Here is a 15,220-nt window from a genome sequence, read left to right on the forward strand (position 1 = left end):
TCTCTCTCTCTCTCTCTCTCTCTCTCTCTCTCTCTCTCTCTCTCTCTCTCTCTCAGCACCGAGCTATTCCTTAAAGGGGCTTCCCTGGTCTTGTAACACAAGGAGAGCCTGCCAGAGCTTCCTGTATTTGGACCAAAATTTGGTCTTTTGATCCGGACCGTGGTCCGGGGGAGGTTTCACACCTTTAATTTTGGTTCGGATCAAACTAAAAAGTCCGAAAGTCCGGACCAAACGAGGTATGTGTGAAAATGCCCTCAGGGCGAGCTGTTTTTTTTAGGACTTTTTCTTTTATTGGGGCTTTTTGCAGGGCTTTGTTGGGAATTATGTGAGGAGGTTGCTGTTTCGTCCTCCATTCTGCAATGTTTTGGTCTCCCACGTGTGTGTGGCGAGCTGTGCCGAAGCGTCAACGCAAAAAATATCATCGACGCGTCGCTACAGGCCTAAAAATGACTGTCCACCCTATGGTGGAAACCTGGTGCCATATCCTATAACGACCGAGTGTCAAAGCAGGTTTCGGAGCCCCTTTTTGGAAATATTACACTAAGCAGCAGGTAACGTTAGCCTATTGGCTTAAATGCAGTTAAAATGATTAAAGCTAAACCATCTGAAGTGAGGCCAGGTATTCATGGCACATTCAGGTGCACCTCGAGAAACTCAAGCTGTGTCATCTTTTTGTTATTTAACAGCAAATCGGCTGGTGAAATAAGTTACGGTTTAACATTGTTTTAAATAAATTATTTAAATTTGACCAATAGGCAATAAACAAGCTGTTCTTTAATGTTGTAATGTCGTTCTTGTCTTTTTAGCATTTGTTCAGGCACTGGCACTATTTTTTTTTTTAAGTATCGTTTTAGCACTGGTATTGAAAAAAACAAAACAATACCCAATCTTAATCCACCAATATCATGTTTAATAACTTTGCTGAATAAAAAAAATTCAATCCTGCTGGTACCTGACTTTTCCTAAAAGTGTTTGTATTTTCATTTAAAATTTTTATTTTATTTTAAAATAAATTACACAAAAGGCAAAGAAAATATGATCAATTTAACCTATTTTGGCCATACACGGTCATATTGACCGCAAGGGTTTTCGCGGCATTCTTTATGTAATTTTTCACGCGGTTGAAGATGCATCTTGGTTGCTTAGTAACTATCATTGTCTCGGATAGAGAAACGTCACTAACGTCACCTAGCCTATTTGTATTTACCGGTAGCCTATTTGATTACAGTAGCCTACACTGCTTTTTATTTCAGTAGCCTATTTAGAAAATAATTTGTAGGAAAAATGTCCAGAATGAATGAGTGAATGAAGAGGAATATGAGTGTTGAAATGGCCTTGGAGATGCTTCAGAACATGGGAAGTGATGATTCTGATGCTGGGGCTCTATCGGAGTCGGGGGAGGAAAGTGACAGCGATCATTCCTGGGTGAATGATAGGTCCAACACTTCATCCTCATCAGAGAGTGAGTCCGTAGGCCAACAGCAGAAAAAGAGGCGACGACTTTTACCTAAGACTTTGGATCCAAATGTTCAGGTTACAGTTGGTCCCTTTGACGGCGTTGAGCCGATCACGGCTGATGTTCCTGGTGAGCCGGTCACAACTGATGTTCGTGGTGAGCTGGTCACGGCTGATGTTCCCAGTGAGCAGGTCGTGACTGATTTTCCCAGTGAACAGGTCGCGACTGAGGTTCCCGGTGAGTTCCGCTGCATAGCTATTCTGGTCATATTTGCAATTGTAGGCTATCATTATTATAATCATTAGTCTATTCTAGTTATTGTTGTTTTAGGCCTTCCCGAACCAGTACCCCTCGAGCCAACTGAATACAGCCCGCCTGACTCATCACGGCCGGAGACGGCTGTGGAAAAGGGGAAGGATGGGATGGCGTGGATGGTGCTTCAGCCGACTGAATGTCCAGGGAGAAAGCAGAGCCAAAACGTCCTGACGGAAGCTGCTGAGAGCACACAAAGCGCAACATTGAATATGCGCTCACAGCCTTTGTGTGTCTATTCGATAATGGCATGCTGAAGCACATCAGGGACTGCACTCTGACTGAGGCCCATCGGCACCGTGGTGACAGCTCCTGGGACCTGACAGTGGCTGAACTAAAAGCATTTATAGCCCTGCTGTATATCCGCGGGGCAAAGGGTGCAAAAAGCATAGATTTGGATTTGGATCAATTTCTGTGGTCGGAAAAATGGGGCTTCCCCTTTTTTACAGAAACGATGGCCAGAAACTGATTTAGAGAGGTCATGGAATTCCTGCAGTACGATAAGAAAGAAACCAGACGCGTTCATCTGCAGGATGACAAGTTTGCCCTTGTGTCGGCAACTTGGAACAGGTTTGTGCAGAACAGCATAGCTTGTTACAAGCCTGGTGCCGACATTACAATTGATGAGCAGCTGTTCCCCACCAAGGCCCGGTGCAAATCTATTCAGTACATGGGGAACAAGCCTGATAAATTCAACATCAAATTATGGCTGGCTGCAGATGTGCACTCCAAATATATGCTGAACGGGGCTCCGTATCTAGGTAAAGAGGAGACGCGGAACAGAGGTCACCTCGTGGGAGAGTGTGTGGTGCTGAAACTGGCGGAGCCATTTCTGGGGAAGGGAAGAAACATTACAACTGATAATTTCTTCACTTCCCTAAAACTGGCCACTGCCTTACAGACCAAAAAGACGAGCCTGGTTGGCACCCTGGGCAAAGCCAAACGTGAGTTGCCTCCCTCTGTAAAAGAGCAGGCAGAGCTGTTCAGCACAAAAGGTGCTAAAATGTGCTAACGCGACACTGACCATTTACCAGGGAAAGCCAGGAAAAACATTGTGCATTCTGAGCTCAGTGCACACAAGTGTGGGGATAACAGATGGGCCGAAGGCAAAACCTGAGTCGGTGACTTATTATAATAACACCAAATACGGCGTAGATGTGTTGGATCAGATGGCGAAGGCGTACTTCGTGAAAGGCGGTACACGAAGATGGCCAGTGGCTGTATTTCATAACATCCTCGACCTGGCTGGAATAAACACACGTCCTATACAAGGAGTGCACCAGCAGCAAGATATCAAGAAGGAAGCTTTTCCTGCAGTTGGCAGAGGAGCTGAGAGCCGAGTTTATGGAGGGGAAAAGGGCGGCAGCACACGGTCCCGGTCAGCAGCGGCAGCTACCACCGCAGCAGGCCCAAAAAAAAACGCAGGCAGTGCCAGGTGAGGAGGAGCTGAAATCAGAACAAGACCCGTCTGTGGCAATTGTGTCAAAAAAAGAGATGTCACCTTTGTGGACTGCGTTTAAAAAGCCAAATGTACACACGTGTATTTGTAAGTAATTGTTTGATGGTTCGTTCTCGGCTCTTTTTGTTATCGGCTCGGTTCCAGCTTTTTCGATTAGAAATGTGTTTAAAAATATAATCTTAATGTTTAAAAGAAATGTAAATTCATACAGTTTACCATGCTTTGATTGATAAATGTGTGATAACTAACTTAAATGTTTGAATTAAACTTTCATTTTTTTTTTAAATACATCCTAACACAATAAATGCATTAATCTCACAATTTGGTATTTATCCTATTTAATTATAAAGTTTAGAATCTCACGGTCAAAATGACCGCTTACGGTAATTCTAGTAGTTATGGAATTCCGGCACTAGTTGGGGGAATGCTGTTTTACAGCATTCCACCTATTGTTGTTTCTGTCGGCCATTTTCTTTATTTTTCTGCTTATTCCCTCTTCCGTACGTTTTTTGGCTCTCTGTAACTTCTGCATACTTTCACCTATTTAAACCATTCAACTTTTCAAATGTTCAGCTCTTTCAGCTAATGATGGGACTTCTTCAACTTTTTTTCTACTATTTATACTTTTTCAAATTTTAAGCTTTTTAACACTTTTTTTTAACATTGAAGTGAATGAGAGCAGCCTTCAACAACTTGAAATCCTCTTCTGCTTCAACATGTATCTCCTCCTACATTCTTCCACCTACAGACGTGATTCAAAATGTAAAATGTTCACAAAATATTCAGGTATTCGGGGTGTGCTCAGTGTTTTGATATCTTTTACAGTTTTTGTGAAAAATCTGTTTAAGTTTAGTGATTATTTCAGGAAATTTTATCGATTAAACAGGGTGTGTATTGCGTTTGCTAGAGTGGATGACATCACAGCTAGAGGGTGAAGCTTCGAAAAAATTATCTTAGTTCCTTGTCTGTAAACTGCTCTCACGCCCACAATATCTACTTGTCATACACAATTTATACATCAAAACGTAGGTATTTTTGTCTAGTTTCAGAAGATCTGCTCAGTTATGCAATACGTCTCATACTTTTGGCTCAGCGAACTTCCAAATGACGGGATATCCATTTCTTTCTTCATTGGCTCCAATGTTAAAACTCCTAGATATTTCCCAGCGAAACACTGAACGAACCACTTTTTGAAATCGCTGATATGACCACATTTTTACGTTTATCCATATAAATTTTATACCGATACGTTCACAAAGGCCTTGTGATGCTCAGGATCACGTCATTTGACTGATAGCAGTTATGGTGTTGCCACAGTGAGGCTTTGTTTGGGAGCTCGCTCTCAGGGACTCTGAATAGCTGCAGCACAGCACAGCTGACAGATTCAGCAGGTGACAGGCTCGTTAGCTTGATTACAGACATCAAAGCAAGTAAACATTCCCAGGCCATGGTTACCATGACAACACTTTCACAGACACACACCCAGATACTACAGGCAGTAATATGAACAGTAGTCTATACAGATACTACAGGTAGTAATATGAACAGTAGTCTATACAGATACTACAGGCAGTAATATGAACAGTAGTCTATACAGATACTACAGGCAGTAATATGAACAGTAGTCTATACAGATACTACAGGCTACAGGCCTCCCTCCATCTCTGTCTTTCCTCTCTCTCTCTCTCTCTGTCTCTTTTTCTTTACCTCTGCCTCTCTCTCTCTTTCTCTCTCTCTTTTTCTCTCTCTCTTTTCTCTCTCCATCCCTCCTTCTCCCTCCCTCTCTCTCTGTCCTCTCTCCATCCCTCCTTCTCCTTCCCTCTCTCTCTGCTCTCTCTCTCTTTTTCTCTCTCTCTCCTTCTCTCTCCATCCCGCCTTCTCCCTCCCTCTCTACCTGTCTCTTTCTCTTTTTCTCTCTCTCTCCTTCTCTCTCTCCATTACTCCTTCTCCCTCCCTCTCTCTCTGTCCTCTCTCCATCCCGCCTTCTCCCTCCCTCTCTCCCTGTCTCTTTCTCTTTTTCTCTCTCTCTCCTTCTCTCTCCATCCCGCCTTCTCCCTCCCTCTCTCCCTGTCTCTTTCTCTTTTTCTCTCTCTCTCCTTCTCTCTCCATCCCGCCTTCTCCCTCCCTCTCTCTCTCTCTCTCTCTCTCTCTCTCTTTTTCTCTCTCTCTCCTTCTCTCTCCATCCCGCCTTCTCCCTCCCTCTCTATCTCTCTGTTTCTCTTTTCTTTCTCTCTCTCTCTCTCCCTGTTTCTCTCTATTTTTTCTCTCTCTGTCCTCTCTCCATCCCTCCTTCTCCCTCCCTCTCTCTCTGTCTCTCTCTCTCCTTCTCTCTCATCCCGCTTTCTCCCTCCCTCTCTCCCTGTCTCTTTCTCTTTTTCTCTCTCTCTCCTTCTCTCTCCATTACTCCTTCTCCCTCCCTCTCTCTCTGTCCTCTCTCCATCCCTCCTTCTCCCTCCCTCTCTCTCTGTCTCTCTCTCTTTCTCTGGAGTTGAGAGCGTGTGTGAGTGAGCTGTGGGGATTGTAGGTTTTTCTTACTTTTCTTTTTTCATTTGTTGATATTTTCATTTACTTTTGTTTTAGTTTAGGTTGATTGTAGGTCACTTTATCTTTTATTTGTAGGGCGTTTTGGTGTTTAGTTTTAGGTTTATTTGGGTGGTTTGTCTCCTGCGTCTCGCGTCGCCTGTCGCAGCCGCCATGGTGAATGGAGAGGGTTCTCCCGCTCACCGAGGAAACATGGCATCAAGATCTGTCCCAGTTTCCCGTGCAGCGTGGAGGACATTAGTCTAGCTGTGGGGGAGAAGGTCGGGCACGGTAATATTATGTCGGCCTTTCGGATGAACGGCGGCCGTGGTCATCTTCCTGGACCGGAGGACAAGGTGAACCAAGTTATCGAGGGCATCACCGTGTGTGAAATGTTTGTACAGGTACTACCGCTCACTCAACCGGCCACTAAGGTGGTCCTGTCAGCAACGTCCACCGTTCATCTCTGATGGCTTCCTCAGCAGAGAGCTGTCCAGACACGGGAAGATAGTCTCCCCCGTTAAAAGATCCTGTCTGGATGTAAGTCTCCGTTGCTGAAGCACGTGGTGTCTCACCGTGGACAGCTGTATATGATACTGAACCATCGGGACGAGGAGTTGAACCTCGGTTCCATGTTAAAGTAGATGATTATGAATACGTGATTTTTGCAACGTCATCAGGGATGAAATGTTTTGGTTGTGGAGAGGTGGGCCACACGGTGAGGGCCTGCCCGAGGCGAGGTGATCCGAATCCTCCCGGTCCGGGAGGGGCAGCTGGTGCCGGGGGTCCGCCCCGCTCCCGGGAGTACCCGGGGAGGGCGGTGATGCCCAGCGTCCGCTGCCCGGGGGCGGACCCCCACCGTGTGGGGGCTGCTGCCCGGGCCGGCTGCCGCCTCCGGCGGCCGATGGCCGCTCCGCGGCTGCACAGCGGCGTGCCCGATGCCGTGTCTGACCGGACGCACGGGTGAGTAGTACTGTAAATACACCGGGTGTTAGTGTGGATGGTGTGAGTGAGAGTGTGAGTGGAGATGAGAGTAGTTTAGTGGGTGAGGAGAAAGAAACAGAAAAAGAAAAAAAACAAACAGGTGAAGGGGTGTCTGGGGAACGGACGGGTGAGGTCAGGGACACACAGGGGGGACAGTCTGGGGAGACAGGGGAGGTCAGGGACACACAGGGGGGACAGTCTGGGGAGACAGGTGAGGTCAGGGACACACAGGGGGGACAGTCTGGGGAGACAGGGGAGGTACAGACTGAGGAGGGAAATGAAACGGTGGGGGAGCAAAGTGTTAGGTGGAGTGAACAGGTAGAGGAGGAGGTGCTGGAGGAGGAGGTGGTGATGGAGGGAGTAGAGGCTGTAGTTAAATCCAAACTACCTGTAAAACGCAGACGGAAGACTACCAGTGCCTCCAGTGAGGCTAAAGGCGAGCAGTGAGTGAGGAGAGTGTGAGGAAGGGTGTGCCGGATGGTAGTGAGAGTGATGAAGGTGTGTCTGATGAAAGTGAAGTTCCTAATTATAGCAGCAGTCAACAGAGGAAGTTTTATACTGCTGAGGAAATAAAATGTTTCCTAAAACAAACAAAGAATCAGCAAGGTGTAAAAGTAGAAGAGTTTTTTCCCGATTTGGTTCTTTTCTGCTCCTCCGTTAGTTTCCACAACAGCCGGAAGGAGGTTTCTGAAATCACAGTCCAGGAGGGTTTTAGATTGAAAAAACTTGTGCTTAAAGTAAAAAAACAACTACGTCTAGATGATGAAGTACGCTCCAATGTTGATTAATTTATTGTTTATTGTTGTTGCTTTTAACATTTCATTTATTATGGATGTTTTTAAAGTTGGGAGTTTGAACGTAAATGGAGCTAGGAATGTCATTAAAAGAGCCAGCATTTATGAAACCATGAGAATGAAACACATTGATGTTTTATTTCTACAAGAAACTCACAGTGACAGCAGCAACGAGGCCGACTGGAGGAGAGAATGGGAAGGGGAAGCCATCCTGAGCCATGGCTCCTCTCTGAGTGGAGGAGTGGGCTTCCTCTTCTCCAGAACTTTCTCTCCGGTCTCACTGGAGGTCCGGCATTTTATGGAGGGAGGCTGCTTTTAGTCAGAGCTCAGTTTGATCATTTACCGGCTGTTTTTATTAACCTGTATGCCCCAACAACCGGTGCAGAGAAAGATCTTTTTAGAAAAGGTAGGTGGGGTTTTAAATGATTGTGCATCGGAGGATTTTTATTCTTGGGTGGGGATTTTAACTGTACTGCAAATGCTCTTTTAGATCGTAACCATGCAGAGCGCATCCAGCTTCCCAGCATGCTCTGGGGCGGCTGGTCTCCACCTATGGCCTGGTGGATGTATGGAGAAGGATGCATGCAGACTGCCGACAGTACACATGGTCCCACCTCCAGAGAGTAGGATCTCCTCAGCGAGACTTGATCGTATTTATTGTTTTTAAACAACATTTTAATATTTTTAAAGTGTGTAATATTGTTCCTGCTGTTTTTACTGATCACTCTTTGGTTTTATGTCATGTTTTTATAAGAGATGTGAAACCGAAAAGTGCCTATTGGCATTTTAACTCGGTTTTAACTTTTGACAAAAATTTTAGAGAGGTCCTTATTTATTTTGGGATATTTTTAGACAGAGAAAGGGTGGTTTTAGCAGTCTTAGGCAGTGGTGGGACCATGGTAAGACGGAAATTAAGCTTTATGTCAACAGCACACCCTCAACGTCACCGTGACATCACCAGATCTATGCAGGACCTGGAGAGTGATATAGTGGAACTAGAGAAGTTAAGTGAGTCCACAGGAGATCGAGGACATTTTGAAGTCCTCAAAAATCAAAAGCTAGCTTTAGCAGACCTGCTGGACGTTAAAAGTACAGGGTGCACTGGTCAGGTCCCGATTCCAGACCATCTCGGAGATGGATGCTCCCTCTAGCTTTCTTCGGCCTGGAGAGGAAGAATGGGCAAGGCGGGTGATCCACACACTGCTCTCAGACACAGGGCAGGAGATCATGGAGCCAGAGGCAGATCAGAAGGCGAGCTGTAGAGTTTTACTCCCTCTCTGTACTCTAGTGAGTCACGAGGAGCAGGAGAGCTCTACAGGAGGAGTTCCTGAGTGGGCTACCTCAGGTCTCTGAGGAGACCAACTCCTGTCTTGGGCGCCCCATTCAACTGCAGGAGGTCCACGCTGCTCCTGCAGAGTATGCAGGAGGCGTGCCCCAGGCATTGATGGCCTCACAGTCGAGTTTTTAAAGCCTTCTGGGACATCTTTGCACCACGATATTTTAGATGTTTTTAATGAAAGTCTGGCCTCTGGCTCCATGCCCATGTCCTGCCCAGGGCAGTTGTTACGCTGCTGCCTAAAAAAGGAAACCTCCAGGACATCAAAACCGGCGCCCTGTGTCTTTGCTGTGTGTGGATTACAAGCTTCTGTCCAAGGTCTTTGCCTCCAGGCTGGGGAGAGCTATGGAGCAGGTCATCCATCGGGACCAGACCTACTGTGTGCCCGGCAGGTCCATGGTGGACAATGTCCACCTCATTGGGATGTTTTGGAGGTCTCCAGCTCGTTGGGGTTTAACACTGGTCTGATTTCTCTAGACCAGGAAAAGGCTTTTGACCGCGTTGAGCACAGCTTCCTCTGGAAAGTAATGGGGAGGTTTGGGTTCAGCGCTGGTTTCATAGCCAAGATCCAGGTGTTGTACAGTGAGGTTGAGAGTGTGCTGAAGTTTAACGGCAGTCTGTGTGCTCCTTTTAGAGTGTGTAGAGGCGTCCGGCAGGGCTGTGCTCTGTCCGGGATGCTCTACGCACTCTCCCTAGAACCCCTCCTCTGCAGACTACGCCACAACATTGAGGGTCTGATTTTACCTGGTTTTAGTGACAACATGGTTTTATCGGCTTATGCTGATGACGTCATTGTTTTTATTAAGGGCCAGCATGAGTTGGACATTTTAGAAAACACTGTTTTGGGTTTTAATATTTTATCTGCAGGGGTGAACTGGCAAAAAGTGTAGCCTTCGCTGTTGGTGAATGGCATGACGGTCTCCGGTTCTCCCCAGGACCTGGTCTGGGAAGGGACGGTTTTAAATATCTCGGTCTGTTCCTGCGTGCGACGTAGGTAGTGCTTGCGGAGAAACTGGGAGACCGTCATGGAAAAAATTACAATAAAAATGAACAAATGGAAGTGGCTACTCCCTCAGATGTCTTAAAGAGGTCGAGTTTTAGTTCTGAATAATCTGGTTGCATCCCTTTTGTGGCACCCGTTTAGCTTGTGTGGACCCCCCGTCAGGTCTACTAAGCTCAGATACAGCGAAAAATGGTGGATTTTTTGTTGGGGGTCTACACTGGGTGCCACAGGGGTGCTGTTTTACACGAAGAGAGGGGGGACAGGGCCTTGTCCACCTAGCCAGCAGAACGGCCACTTTCAGGCTTCAGTTTATACAAAGTTTTTTGACAGGGCCGCCTGACTTGGTGTGGAGGAACGTGACCAGCTGTATCCTCAGACATGTGAGTAAACTGGGGCTGGATGCTGCTCTGTTCTTAACTGATCCTAAATTTTTAAAGTTAAGTGGGTTTCCTCCCCTTTTTATCAGGGGGCTTTTTAAATCGTGGGCCCTTTTTAACTGTACATTGAATGATAGGTCTGACTCTCTGCACTGTTTGTTGGAAGGAGCCGCTGGTCACGGGAGCAGACTGGACATCTGCAGCGGGGTGCCCGGGCTGCTGGCAGCCCTGAACGATCCAGGACCCTGAGCCTGCAGCAGCTGGTTGAGGCAGCAGGGCCTGGACTACTCGGGGGCCGGGGCTCTGGGCTCTCTCCTGGGTCTGACCTCCATCCGGGTCGCTGCGAATCCTCAACCTATGGACCCAGAAGCTGAGTGGGAGAGGAGGCTCCTCATGGAGTACGGCCGGGGGAGACTATGCCAGACCCCACAGACCCGTTCCCAGAGGTCTACATGAGCCCAGAGTTTGGAGAGGAGACCGGCCCCCTGCTAGCTGTCAGTAGCCCGGGCAAGCTCACCCTGCACGGAGCAGACAAAGGGACACTCTACCAGAACTGTGTGAAAGCCATCAATAAAAAAGGACTGAGTGGCAGACCCCCCACTGTCTGGAATGACAGGCTGGGGGGGGGGCATCCTTGTCCCCAGTGGAGGGTTTTATACAAGCCTCCCCTCAAAAAACGGACCGCTGACCTCCAGTGGAGGATTCTACATGGTGCTGTCGCCTCCAATGCTTTTATCTCTGTTCTTAACCCGACTGTTCTTAGCCAGTGCCTGTTCTGTAACCTGCGAGAGACTGTCTACCACATGTTCACTGAGTGTAAGAGACTCACTGAGTTCTTCTCTCTTTTAACTTTGGTTTTTAGTCTTTTTAACGTAGTTTTTACTGAGAGGATTTTTATTATGGGAGCTGTGTATAAAAAGGCACAAAAAGATAAATGGCAGCTCCTGAACTACCTTTCAGGTGAAGCCAAAATGGCGATTTATATTACCAGAAAGAACAGGGTGGAGAACAGGGAGGGGCAGGAGGCCAGGGCAGTCTGGCTCTGTAGCATCAGGGCCAGACTCTGGTTAGAGTTTAGATTTTATAAACATATCGGAGACATTGATGCTTTTAAAATACGTTGGTGTTTTAATGACATTGTTTGTTCGGTGGTTGATGATGAGCTGGTTTTTGCACAAGTTTTTATCGGATAATATTCTGTCTTTAAATACAACTACTGAGATTTTATTGCATAAGCACTTTATTTATTTGTGAACCTGCATAAATTATAATTATGTAAATAAAGTGTTTTGTAAAAATCAAAAAAAAAAAAATCTTTTTCTCTCTCTCTCCTTCTCTCTCCATCCCGCCTTCTCCCTCCCTCTCTCTCTGTCTCTCTCTCTCTCTCTTTTTCTCTCTCTCTCCTTCTCTCTCCATCCCTTCTCCCTCCCTCTCTATCTCTCTGTTTCTCTTTTCTTTCTCTCTCCTCTCTCTCCTGTTCTCTCTATTTCCTTCTCTCTCTGTCCTCTCTCCATCCCTCCTTCTCCCTCCCTCTCTCTCTCTGTCTCTCTCTCTCCTTCTCTCTCATCCGCTTTTCTCCCTCCCTCTCCTACCTGTCTCTTTCTCTTTTCTCTCTCTCTCCTTCCTCTCTCTCCATTACTCCTTCTCCCTCCCTCTCTCTGTCCTCTCTCCATCCCCTCCTTCTCCTTCCCTCTCTCTCTGTCTCTCTCTCTCTCTCTTCTCTCTCTCTCCTTCTCTCTCATCCGCCTTCTCCTCCTCTCTATCTCTCTGTTTCTCTTTTCTTTCTCTCTCTCTCTCTCCTGTTTCTCTCTCTTTTTTCTCTCTCTCTCCCTCTCTCCATCCCTCCTTCTCCCCTCCCTCTCTCTCTCTCTCTCTCTCCTTCTCTCATCCTTTCTCCCTCCCTCTCTCCCTGTCTCTCTTTCTCTTTTTCTCTCTCTCTCCTTCTCTCTCTCCATTCCTTCCTCCCCTTCTCTCCTTCCATCCACCCTTCCTTCTCTCCCTCCCTCCTTCCTCTCCTCTTTCTCCCTTCCCTCTTTCTCTTCTTTCTCCATCCCCTCTCCCTCCCTCTTCCATTCCACTCTTCCCTTCCTCTTCCTTTTCCTTCCTTCCTTTCCTCTCTTCTCTTCCTTCTTCTCTCCATCCTCTTCCTCTCCTCTCTTTCTCCATCCACCTTCCTCCCTCTTTTTCTCTCTCCTTCCCTCCTTTCTCTCCCTCTCTCTCTCCCTCTCTCTCTCCTTCCTCCATCCACCTTCCTCCTCTTCCTCTTTTTCTTCCTCTTCTCTCCTTCTCTCTCCCTCTCCATCCTCTCCTCCCTCCTCTCTCTCTCCTTCTCTCTCCTCCTCCTCCCTCTCTTTCTCCTCTCTCCTCCCTCTCTTTCTCTCTCTTCTTCCTTCTCTCTCCATCCTCCTTCTTCCTTCCCTCTTTGCCATTTCCTTTCCATCTTCTCTTTCTTCCTCTCTCTCCTTTTCCTCCCTCCATCTTCCTCTCTCTCTCCATCTTTCTTTCTTTCTCTCTCCTTTCTCTCTCTCTCTCCATCCCTCCTTCTCCTCTGTCTCTCCCTTTCCTCTCCTTCTCTCCATCCCTCCTCTCCTCTCTCTTTTCCTCTTTCTCCTTCTCCCTCCACCTCTGTCTCCCTCTTTCCTCTCTTTCCTCCTCTCACTCTCCTCCCTCCTTCCTCCCTCTCTCTCTCCTTCTCTCCCTTCTCTCCTCTCTCTTTCTCCTTCTCTCCTCTCTCTCCATCTCTCCTTCCTCCTCCTCTCCTCCCTCCCTCCTCCTCTCTCTTTCTCTTTTCTCTTTCCTCCTTCTCTCCTCCCCTACCTCCTCCTCTCTCCTCTCTCTTTCTCTCTCTCCTTCTCTCCATCCATCTTCTCCCTCTCTCTCTCTTTCTCTCTCTCCTTCTCTCCATCCTTCTCCCTCCCTCTGTTTCTCTTTTCTTTCTCTCTCTCTCTCCTATTTCCTCTCTTTTCTCTCTTTCCTCCATCCTCCTTCTCCTCCTCTGTCCTCTCTCTCCTTCCTCTCCTCCATTTCTCCTCCCTCTGTCTCTTTCTTTCTCTCCTCTCCTCCCTCTTCATCCTCTCCTTCCTCCTCTCTCCTCTCTCCATCCCTCCCTCTCCTTCCTCTCTCTCTCTCTCTCTCTCTTTCCTTCTCTCCTTCTCCCTCCATCCCCTCTGTTTCTCTTTTCTTTCCTCTCTCTCTTTCCTGTTTCTCTCCTTTCTCTGTCCTCTCCCTCCTCCTTCTCCTCTCTGCTCTCTCCTCCTTCTCTCTCATCCCTCTCTCCCTCCTCTCTCTTTCTCTTTCCTCCTTCTCTCCTCCTTCTCCCTCTCTCCTCCTCTCTTTCCTCTTTTTCCTCTCCTTCTCCATCCATATCCCTCTCCTCTCTCTCTTTTCTCCCTCTCCTTCCTCCTCCTCTCTCTTTTCCTCTTTCCTCTTTTCCTCTTCTTCTTTTCCTCCTTTCTTCCTTGTGTGTTCTTTTTGTCCTTTCCTTTCCGTGCTTTTTTTCCTGTCTTTTCTTCTGGGTTCTCTCCTTCTTTCTCCTTCTCTCCTCCTCCATCCCTCCTTCCTCCTCCTCTTTCTCTTTCTTTCTTCTTCTCTCTCTCCATCCTACTTCCTCTCTCCCTTTGTCTTCTTCTCTCCGCCTCCTCTCTTTCCTCTTTCTTTCTCTCCTCTGTCTTTTCTCTCTCCTCCTTCTCCTCTCCACTCCCTTCTCCCTCCTTTCTTCCTCCTTTCCTCTCTTCTTGTGCTTCTTCCTGCGCTTCTATTTTGTCCTTTCCTTCTCCTTCTCTCTCTTTCTCTTTCCTCATCCTCCACTGCCTCCTTCCCTCCTGTTTCTCTCTTTTCTCTCCGTCTCCTTTTCTCTTTGTGTCTCCTTCTTCTCCTCTTTTCCCTTTCTCCTCCTTTCTCACGTGTCTCTTTGTGTGTCTCTTTTGTCCTTTTCAGTGTCTCTCCCTTTCTTCCCTCTCCTCTCTCCTCCTTTCCTCCTCTTTTTCTCTCCCTTCCTGTTTTTCTTCCTTCCTGCTGTCTCCATTCTCCTTTCCTCTTTCTTTTTTCCTATCCCATTTTCCTCCTTTCTTGTTGCTCTCTCTCCTCCTCCCTTCCTTCCTGTGTGCCATTCTCCCTCCACGCTCTATTTCCTTCGTTTTCCTTCTCTTCTTCTCTCTCTGTTTGCCTCTCTTTTCTCTCTCTGTCCTCCACTCTCCTTTTTTTCCTGTCTTTCCTCCTTTCCTTGTTCTTCTATGTTGTGTTTTCCTTCTTTCTTGATTCCTGTCTCCACTATTTCCTTGGGTTGTGGTCCTTCATTCCATTTCCTTCATTTTCTGGTCCTTCTGTTTGGCTCTCTGTGCTTCTTTGTCTCCATGTGTGGGTCAGTGTGGTCCATCCTTCCGTCTTCTTCTGCTTCTGTCCATTCTTCCATGTTGGTCATTTCATTCCATATCCGGTCTTTTCAGTTCTCCTCTTCCAGTTCATTCTCGGTCCTTTGGTCCTTCTCATGTCCATATGTCTGTCACCCTGGGTTGTCTGTCGTTCAAGATCCTCCGGGTTATGTCGTCTGTCCTTGGCTTCGATCATCCATTTCTTTCTTCAGCTCCATCTTCCGTTTCTAGGTCTTCCTTCATGTCTGTCCATTCCGTCGTTCCGGCCTTGTGGTTGCTCAGGGATCCGTTGTTGTGTGTTCTCGTGTTCCACTGTGGTCTTCGGCTGTGTGGGTCGTTGCTCATCCTTGATTCTGGGTGTCCGTGTGTGGTTCTTCCTGGGTCCTCTTTCCTCTCCTCTGTCTCTTTCTTTGTCTGCCTCTCTTTCTCTCTTTTTCTCTCCGTCCTCCTTCTCCTCTGTCCTCCGTCCTCGTGTCCTTCCTCTCTGTCTCCTCTTTCTCTCTGTCTGTTTCTTTCTTTCCTCGTTTTTTCTCTGTCGTCCTTGTGTCTCTCCTGTCTCTTTCTCTCCTTCTCTCCGGTTGCTCATTCTCCTGTCTCTTTGTGATGGGA

This window comes from Perca fluviatilis, unplaced genomic scaffold, assembly GCF_010015445.1.
Source record: "Perca fluviatilis unplaced genomic scaffold, GENO_Pfluv_1.0 PFLUV_unplaced_scaf_6, whole genome shotgun sequence".
Taxonomy (NCBI): domain Eukaryota; kingdom Metazoa; phylum Chordata; class Actinopteri; order Perciformes; family Percidae; genus Perca; species Perca fluviatilis.